The 10,197-nt window shown below is 39.9% G+C and overlaps 1 pseudogene; it reads right to left on the minus strand.

The window, feature by feature from the left end:
- Nucleotides 1-8,784: 8,784 nt before the first annotated feature.
- LOC104858954 overlaps nucleotides 8,785-10,197 on the minus strand; it is a 16,797-nt pseudogene continuing 15,384 nt past the window's right edge.

Consider the following 10,197-nt stretch of genomic DNA (forward strand, 5'->3'; position numbering starts at 1 on the left):
CTATAGTCCCAGATTTCTGAAAGATTGGTATCATGGTTTATATCCAGATGTCCCAAGAGCCTCATGCAGTCATAGGTGGACCTTTTGGAAGACGACTGGATTATAGGTGATACAACGGACTGTTAGGAGGCAGGATGTGGTCAGAAGAGGTGGGTCATTGGGGGCATAGTTTGGAAAGATTTATCTCCCTCCCCAGTTCTTCTTCTTGCTCACTGCTTCCTGTCTACTATGAGGTGAGCATCTTTCCTCCGGCAGCCACTTTCACCATGCTGCTGCCACCAACCATGCAAATACAGAGAATACTGAAATGAGAGCCAAAATAAACTTTTCCTTCTTTAAGTTAGGGTTTTAGATATTTTGTCCCAGCACTGAGGGAAGTAACTGACACAGCTAGGGATCACTTTCTGAAGGATCACAAGTTCAAGCCCAGCCTGGGAGACTTAGCCCCTTAGAGAGATTCTGTTTTAAAATCATAAATAATAAAAGGGCTTTGGATGTAGCTCAGTGTGAAAGCCCTGAGTTCAATCTCCAGTACTACCAAGAAAAAAATTATACAACAGGCAAAAGAAGTATACATTGAAAATTATAGAATAAAGGAAATGTTTTGGTTTTACATTGTCAAGAAGGGATTCTGCATGTTTTCATGTTGAGAGAATATCAGAATGAGTCACTGGAGATAAGGATGATGAAGAGATTATTTTTAGTTAAATAATGATAGTAACAGAGTTGAAGGAATAGGCTTTCAGCAGGAGGATACAGTAATTCCTTATGTGAAATGTCTAGGAACACAGTGGTCCTCAAATAGAAACCTCAGACATAATCAAGAAGATAAACTATGGCTTTGATGGTGTCCAACCTTTTGGCTTGCCTGGGTTGCACTGAATGAAGAGGAATCATCTCTGGCTGCACCTAAAAATCTATATTTAATGTATAATAGTAACCAAATTTCCTTTATTTTTTATCATTTTGTTATAACATTAAAGAAAAGGAAGACAAATGGCTCAGAAGGTGCAGGTTGGACATAGCTGAAAGGATGGTAGTTGTTCAAATGCTTTCTACCTTGTGGAAACAGACTGCGTACTAGGAAGAATCAGTGCAAAATTGACCACTGATATGAAGAATTCTGCAAGGTCTTTGTTGGGAGCCAGCAATGATATGTATAGATTTGTGGGGGCCAGGAAACAGGCCCCCCTGCAGTCCTGTTCACTTGCCTCAGAACAAAGAAGTATGTGAAAGATTTCCTTGCTGTGTGGGAAAGCCATAATCATAGCTCCAAAGGCAAGATAACTTCTACTGGGGACAATAAATTGTAAGGAATGATTTTAAGTCGTTCCCTTTGAAATGCTAAACTTGGTCCCTATCTGGCTATTCTAAATTTACTGCAGTTGCTGTTCCTGGAACAGTATACTACCCCCTCACATGCCCTTCTTGCATTAATAAAAGCTGGCCTTCCAGAGTTCATCAAAGCCTATCCACTAGAGATAGATTTCTCCCAGCCCCCTTGCACATTAAATATTATTTCTGTCTTTCTTTTATTCCCTCATTATTCTCCCTACAGGTATTTGGGAGTCTGAAGAGCTCCTGATAGTTTTAAGAATAATCTCTGGCTAGAAATGGTAGCACATGCCTGGAATTTCAGCCACTCAGGAGGCCGTGGCAGAAGAATTGCAAGTGCAGGCTAGCCTGGACAATTTAGACCCCAAAGATCTGAAAAGATATTTCACCAAAGAGGATAGATGGATGGCAAATGAGTGCATGCAAAGATGTACATCATTAGCGATTTGAAATTTGGCAGAATTTTGCTTCCATTCATGAACTCTGCATTGGGTGATGAACATGATTGAGGTCATCTTCCCCCCACCAACATATGATCATGGCTTTCTCTGATTGAGATTACCATTGCAGACAGACCTGTGTACACTTGGTGTGAAGCTTTTAGCACAAACAGTACCGCACCGTGTTATTCAATCCAGCATGGCTCCAGAGCAAGTGCAGAACAAGCATGGTGGTAAAAACAAAGTGCAGTGTAGTAACAAAGGTAACCAGAGGGTGCAGAGCAGTAATGAAGGCGACAAGAATGTGCAGAGCAATTATGAAGCTAATAAGAAAGTGCAGAGCAAGAACGGTAAGGAGGTTTTGAAGAAAATAACCACTGAATTGAAGAAGGACATTGTGGAAAAGCACAAATGAGGTATTTGGGTGACTGATCTGGCCTAGGAGTACAAGATGGTGAAGTTAACAATCTCAACTGTTTTTAATAATAAAGATGCCATCAAAGGAGCTGATGTGGCAAAAGGAATAGTGATGTTAACTAGCCAGGGGACACAAGTACTAGATGAGGTGGAAAAACTTAAGTGTGGTTGAATGAGAAACAGCTGGCAGGTGATAGCACTTAGCGAAGCTATGATCTCTGAAAAAACCAGGAAATTGCATATGATTTACTTTAAGAAAATGCCTCCACAAGTGCGACAGGTGATGAATTTAAAGCCAGTAAAGGGTGATTCGATAAATTCTGTGAGAGAAGTGGCATCCACAGTGTGATAAGACATGGTAAAGCTTCCAGTTCTGAGAAGGCCACTTCTGAGGCCTACAGGAAAGAATTCACAGAATTCACAAAGGCAAAAGGATATGTTGCTCAACAGGTGTTCAACTGCAGCAAAACAGGGCTCTTCTGGAAGATGCCGAACAGAACCAGCATCATGCAGGAGGAAAAGGCTCTGCTGGGGCACAAGAACGTGAAAACAGATCAACCCTTTTTCCATATGCAAACACAAGTGCCAATCTGAGTATTAAACCACTACCAGTGTACCATTCCCGGACTCCTTATTCATTTAAGGAACAGAATGTGAACAAGCTCAGACTGCCTATCATGAGGAGGGCCAGCACAAAAACTTGGATCACAAGGCAGTAGCTCATAGAATGGCAGCACGAGGTGTTCCCACTGTTAAGAAATATCTTTCTGACAACAAACCACCTGAAATATGCCTTCTTCTGATGGACAATGCCCTGGAACACCCTTCAGCCTTGGTGGATGAAATGAATGACTTCATAAAGGTCAAATTTCTCCCCCACAACATGACACTTCTTCTGCAGCCCATGGAGCAGAAAGTGATCTACAACTTCAAGAAGCTGTACACAAAAGCAGTCTTCACCAGGTGTGTGTGTTTGTGTGTGTGTGTGTGTGTGTGTGTGTGTGTGTTTTGTTTTGTTTGGTACCAAGGATCAAACTCAGGACCTTGCGCTTGTGAGGCAGGCACCTGAATCATGGAGCTAAATCCCTGGCTCTTCACCAGGTGTTTTAATGTCACTGAAGAGACATCCTTGACTCTGAAAGCCTTCTGGAAGAAGCATTTCAGTGTCCTCCATTGCATCAACTTCATTGACAAAGCCTGGGAAGATGTCACATGTACATACTGGACCTTAAACTCAGCCAGGAGGAAACTGGCCAGAATGTGTCACTAAACGTGTCTTTGAAGGGTCTGATGCACAGGTAGTGAGGAGATTGTGTCCATGGGCAGGAGCATGGGTCTGGATGTTGATGGTGCAAACACAGTGGAGCCTGTTGAGGACCATAAGGAGCCAATGACAGGACTTGCTGAACTCCAGAGTGAGCAGCAGAAGGCACTTGTTGAGGAGCATTCCACCGAGGAAGAGGAAGGCAGGGAGGAGGTTAGCAGTGATATGACAAAATCCATAATGGAAAATAGAATGTGCTAGGATTTCTTTGAGAAGCACCGCCCCAACATAACCGTCACAAAGGAAGTGCTGAACATGACGAACAGTAACATGATCTCTCATTTCTGGAGGGTTATGCAGAGAAGGGATAAACAAGTGACATTAGGCAGGTTTTTCATGAAAATTGACCTTGCAGCTAAGAGAAAAAGAAGAGGAAACCCCTGAAAGAGATTCCCCAGTGTCTCCATGGTGGAGGATTCTCTCTCCAAATGTTAGGTTCCTACCCACCCACTTTACTGTCCTCCATGCTAGAAGTTGCCTCAAGCAAAGTTAGTGTTCTTGCTTTTCATACTGTACTGTACTGTACTTTGTTGCATATTTTTGTTGTTAAAAATACATATGGCATGTAAAGGTACAAGATCCCAGTAATGAATGTAACTGTACTGTATACCTAGAATATACCAATAAACTCAATAAAAAGAAAAAAATTTTTAAAAATTACATATGGTTTGGAATAGATTAACCTTATTTACATTGAACCTTATGGGAAAATTTGATTGGGTTCGCGACCAGTTCAGTTCTCAACCAGAATTGTAGAATGAATTAAGTTTGTGAATCACGGCACCTCTGTAATAGTTAAAAAATTCTAAAAACTCTCTCTTCCATCTCAGTTAACTGGAAGAGCAAAATAATACTTACAGATTGGCAAGCCTTCTTCCAAATGAAACATTTCTGGATTAAATATGTCTGACTTCTCTTCAGGTCATATGATTAGAAAAATCCACTTTAAAATCTTCAGAAGCTACTCAAGGAGTCAGGAAACTCACTTATATGGACAGAATTTTTCTAACTTTCAACTGTAGTATCTTACATGCTAAGAAGGTTGACACTGTGACCCTCTTTCTGATCTGGTGTCTACAACAAAATGTGAAACCTTACGATCCTTGGGTGAATTTCACTTTGAACTTTACTGACTTATTCTAGAAATCCTCCTCAAATGGCCTGTTCGTAGGTTTTCTGTCAACAGAATTCATATAGATCCTGATGCAACACAAAAAATCAGATCTTTGCTCCCTTACCCATTTGTCCCAATTTCAATGTCCTTTCTTCAAACTGAATCTCAGGGGATATTCACATCACATTTCTAGCAGTGAGTCATCTAAAAACATTTTCTCTATATTTTAAGCATAAACCATGCAGTGAGGACAGATGCAACCCCAGGCTACCAAAGAGGATCCTGGGGAATTGGATTAGATTCATCTTGCCAATCAAGAACTACATTCCAGGTGGTGACAAGTATTAACATCAACTCAGGTAGATGTCTTTTAAAGACTCCCAGCCAAAAACACCCAGGGGAAACTTGAAGTACAGAACAGCTCTTTTGGCACATTTCGTGTGTTCTGAATATCTTTTTGATATAGCTAAATGTATGGAGTCAAAATCCAACTTCTTTAGTAAGGAAACCATTAGTTTGCTGAATTCTAAAATTCAGTGGCATGCTAGGCTCAGCATATTCTGATTCTGTTAAAAAGTCAGGCAGGGGATTTAACTCAGTGGTTTTGTTGCCTGCCTTGCAAGCACAAGGTCCTGAGTTCGATCCCTGGTTTAAAAAAAAAAAAGGCAGATTGAGGCAGGAGGATCACTTGAGTTTGTGACTTAGAGGCCAACTGACCTGGGGACATAGCAAGAGACCATCTCCAAAACAAAAAGTCCCAAATAAAGCAAAACAAAAAAGGTTAGGGTTATGTTAGAGAAAAGCAAAGTGGTGAGGCTTGGAGTGTAAAAACATGGATGGAAGAGGGAGCCAGCATCTGTTTCCTTTGAAATTCAGCAGCTTGGCAGAATGATGAAGGGCTATAACCTCATCAAACTGTCTAATATTCTATAAGCCTTTTTGAAGAAAATGCTTTAGAATGGAAGAGATTGGCAGAATGTTGTTTCCAACTGAAATAAGCATGTTTTATATTTTTCCTTGCTCTGTAATGACTAGCTCCTTGGAGTAGTCCCTTAGAAGTACCAAAATAAGATCTACATGTTAGGGCTAGGGAGAAAATTATAGTCCAAAACAATAATATACATGCTTAGTGTGACTTCTTGTGTTTTGTTTGTTTGTTTTTGGTACCAGGAATTGAACTCAGGGCCTTGCACTTGCCAGGCATGGGCTTTGCTGCTGAGTTACATCCCCGGCCCACTTCTTGTATTTTGTTTATCAATACTGGGGACTGGACTCAGAGCCTCTCTATATGCTAGGTAAGCACTCTATACCTGCAACCCTTTTTATTTTAATTTTTAAAAGATAAGCTCTCGCTAAATTGCCCAGATGGTCTCAAATCTGGTGATCCCTTTGCCTCGGCCTGCCAGTAGCCAGGATTACTGTTATACTTACCATGCTTGGTTACATACACTATCTTGATAAAAGTCTCCTAAGCTTAGGAAATACATATTCACATATCTTCCGGAAGAAATCCCTTAGAGTTTAAAAACAGATTCAGAGAGAAAGAAAGTTGTTTTCCCTTTCTTCTGGGGCTGCCAAATTGGGATGGTATATTCCTAAAACCTTCTCCAGCCATGTTCTTACTCTGCCAGCTTGGCAAAACCCAAGCTCCGTAGGAGTGAAAGAGGTTATAGACAGACCCAAGACTAGAGAGAAGTGATATATATATTTTTTTACGTAATTGAACTCAGCTCTGTCCCTGGATGTTCCAACTTTCTGTTATATGAATCAATAAATTCCTTTGATTTTTTTTTCCCCCTCTCAAATTTGAGTTGAGTTTTTGTCACTTGCAAATAAAAGACAGCTCAGAAATCTGGAGATAACTGATTTGCTGAGTAAATTTGAGGTAACTGAAGGAGAACAAAATAAGTGAATCAATGGCAGAATAAGAAAGTCTGTATTTCTGCAAGCTAACATTATCACGTACAGTATGTAGATTTCTTATATACCACCCTTACAATGTCCTTGGGGATACTGACTTAAAGAAAGTATTATGTAAAAACATAACAAATTAGAATTCCAGCCCCGAACAATTTTGTAATTTTTTTTTTTGAGACAGGGTCTTGCTATATAGTTCAGGCAGGCCTTGGACTCACTGTGTAGCCCAGTGATGCTCCTGCCTCAGCCTTCCAAGTGCTGGGATTATAGACATGCACCACCACACCTGGCTACAAGTTTGTAATTTTGAGCAACATAATAGTTGACATTTATTAAATATTTGTTTCATTCCAGGTATTATGCTGTGTTTAGTATGTATTATTTTGTCAATCCTCATTTCCCAGGTGAGAAGGCTGAGACTAGAGATATTCAAAAACCACTTCCATGGACACACATATGTATATTTTAATGGTAGTCTCAGGGGCCTGCTCTAGTTTGGATGTTGACTGTTCCCCAAAGGTCCATATGTAAAAGGCTTGGTCTACAGGGTGGTGCTATTGGGAGGCACTGTGGACTTATTAGGGGTAGGGCCTTTGGGAGGCCCTGAGGTCACTGGGGGCATGCTATTATTAACTCGTTTACAATGTATCATTCAATGATCTTTGGTATATTCACAGATTTCAAGCCATCTTTACAATTTTAGAATGTTTTCATCATTTAAAAAATGTTATCCTCATTTTAAAGGAAATGCCACATACTTTAGCTACCAGCCATTGCCTTAGTCTCTCTTTTGTTGCTGTGACAAAACAGATGGATACTGAGTAATTTACACAGAATAGAAACTTAGTTAACTCACAGGAGGCAGGAAATCTAGGAGCATGATGCCAGCATCTGCTTGACATCTGTGAAGGCCTTCTTGCTGCACTATAAAATCATAACATAGCTAGAGAGAGCAAGTAAAGACACTAATACCATCACTAGAACCTTACCCACATGACTTCATCGAATTCAGTAACATTAACATGAGGTTGGAGATTTTGTCTCCAACACACAACCCTTTGAGGGACACATAGCACTCCTGTTTTCCTCCAGCCCTTGGGCAACCGGTAATGTACATTCTGCCTCTACTGAATTTCCTATTCTGGTTTTTCATAAATGGAGTCTGCAGTATGTGAACTATGTGATTGTTTTTTTTTTTAATTTAGCATCATGCTTTCCAGAGTCACTGTATGTGTCAGTACACCATTCCTTTTCATGGCTTGAAAAATATTCTATTATATTGCTAATTAATATTGGAATAATAGATAATATTCATTTGTGTGGATATACCACTGTTTGCTTATCCATTTTGCAGGGGGATATTCTGATTATTTTCACCTTTTGGCTATTTTGAACAATGCTGATATAAACATTCATGTACAGGTTTCTATGTGGGCATATGTTTTCATTTTTCTTGGAAATTTACCTAAAAGTAGAATTGCTGGGGCCAGGGATTTGGCTCAGTGGTTCCACCACCTGCCTTGTAAGCGCAAGGGCCTGAGTTGGATCCCTGGTCCAAAAAAAAAAAAAAAAAAGTAGAATTTCTAGGCCACAGAACAACTCTATGTTTAACCTTTGAAGGACTGTGAAATTGCTTTCCAAAGCAGCTATATGCATTTACATTCTCATCAGTAATGTATGGGAATTCCATTTCTCCAAAATCCTCACTGACATTTGATATCTGACTTATTGTTTATGTCCCTCCTAGTAGGTATAAAGTGTTATCGCATTGTGGTGTTGAAATGCAATTATCTGATGGCTAATGATGTTGAATATCTTTTTACGTGTTTACTGGCTATTTGTATAGCACTTGTTTTTGAGAAATCTTTGTTCAGATCCTTTGTCCATTTTAAAATCTGGTTGTCTTTTTGTTGTTGAATTAAAAGAGTTCATTATATATTCCAGATAAAAACCATTTATCAGATATATGGTTTGTACTATTTTCTTCAATTCTTTGCATTACTTTTGCACTTTCTTGATTGTGTGTGTGTTTTGTTTTATTTTTTTCCTCATTGAGTTTATTGGTACATTTTAGGTATATAGTACAGTTACATTCATTATTGGGATCTTTTACCTTTACATGACAGGTCTTGGTTCTCTTTTTTCCCCCCTGCCAATGTGTATTTTGTTTTAAAGAAACTGGTGTTTTATTTTCCATCAACCTCATTTCCATTTTGCTTCTGTGTCTGCAGAACAGCTCAAGACCACTCAGTGGTGGTTCCTACCCACTAAGGGGACTGAGCAGTGCGAGCTGCAAACCAGTTTTCTGTTGCCAGTTGAGCACTCCAGTCTTTGGTACGGCATAGAGCTAAAGTGTCATAGAGGGTACCTGCATGCCTTCAGAATAATCTGTAATCTTCGGCTGAGTAGCAGTAAACTCAGGAGTTGGTGCAGTTCATTTGCCCTGAAATTCCTCCTTGGTCACAGCCTTCTCAGCAGCATCTTTCTCTTTTCAATCCCTGAAGAGGGAGGGATCAGGCATGACCTCCCACACGTGTTCATGGGAGATGGTGCCACACATGCCTAGAACTTCACAGGCCATCATATACCACCTCAGACACACTGAGTGAGCTCCCTTGTTGTCGCATGGAGTGGTCATGTCCATGTAGCACAGAGGAGAATCTGTGTTACACAGAGTAGTGGTTGGCAGGTTGACATAAACTGCCTATGTGAGGGGCTGGTGCTCATCCCTAGGATCAGTAACCACCAGAAGATGTGGTTCTCAAAAGCTTCCTGGATCTGGTTAGTGAAGGGTCTAGAAGCGAAGCAGCCAGCAATGGGCTGGGGCAGGGGCAAACTTCAGTACACCCCCACTGGCCAGTATGCCTAAAAGACGTGACACTGACATCAGCAGGGTTTTCAAAGGCAGCTATGGCTCAAGCTGCCAGCAGAAGCTTCTCCCAGCTTCTCTTTTCAGATTTCTGATGTAGATTCCATCATTTTCCTTTTGTAGATATACTATTCCTTCTAGAAATCAAGGTTTGTGCCACCTCTGTGGGTTCCTGCTGCAAAGAATTTGAAGACCCAAGGGCTTGGACATTGTGAAAGTTTCCTTTTAAATTATGATCAGAATCAAAGCAATGCTGTATGAATCCCTCCCTGGGTAGCACAGAGAGCCTTGATGGTGTCTTTGATGCTCTAATGTTTTAAATTTTGATCAAATGCAATTATTTTTCCTCTGTTGCCTGTGCTTTGGTGTCATATTCAATAAATTATTGTTAAGTTCAATGTAATGAAGGTTCTTCCCCTGTAAAAAATTTTACAGTTTTAATCCAAATTGATATGGTGTAAGGATACATTGCTTTTCTTTGCAAGTGAATATCTAGTTAGCTTAACTTTATGGATTTTTCTTTCCTCATTGATCTTGGAGCCCTTGTTGCATGTCAGTTGATCACTGATATATGGGTTTATTTTGGCTTTCATTCTATTTCATTGATATATATATATATATATAATGTCTATTTTGTGCCAATACAATACTGACTTAAGTTTTGTGTAAGTTTTGGACTTGGAAAGTGTGCATCCTCCTACTTTATTTTCAGAATTGTTTTGACTTTTCAGATTCCTTCGAATTTTAGGATTGGCTTTCTTTTTTTTTTTTTTTTTTAAAA

The sequence above is a fragment of the Fukomys damarensis genome, unplaced genomic scaffold (assembly GCF_012274545.1).
Source record: "Fukomys damarensis isolate Sample0158 unplaced genomic scaffold, DMR_v1.0_HiC HiC_scaffold_36, whole genome shotgun sequence".
Classification (NCBI taxonomy): Eukaryota; Metazoa; Chordata; class Mammalia; order Rodentia; family Bathyergidae; genus Fukomys; species Fukomys damarensis.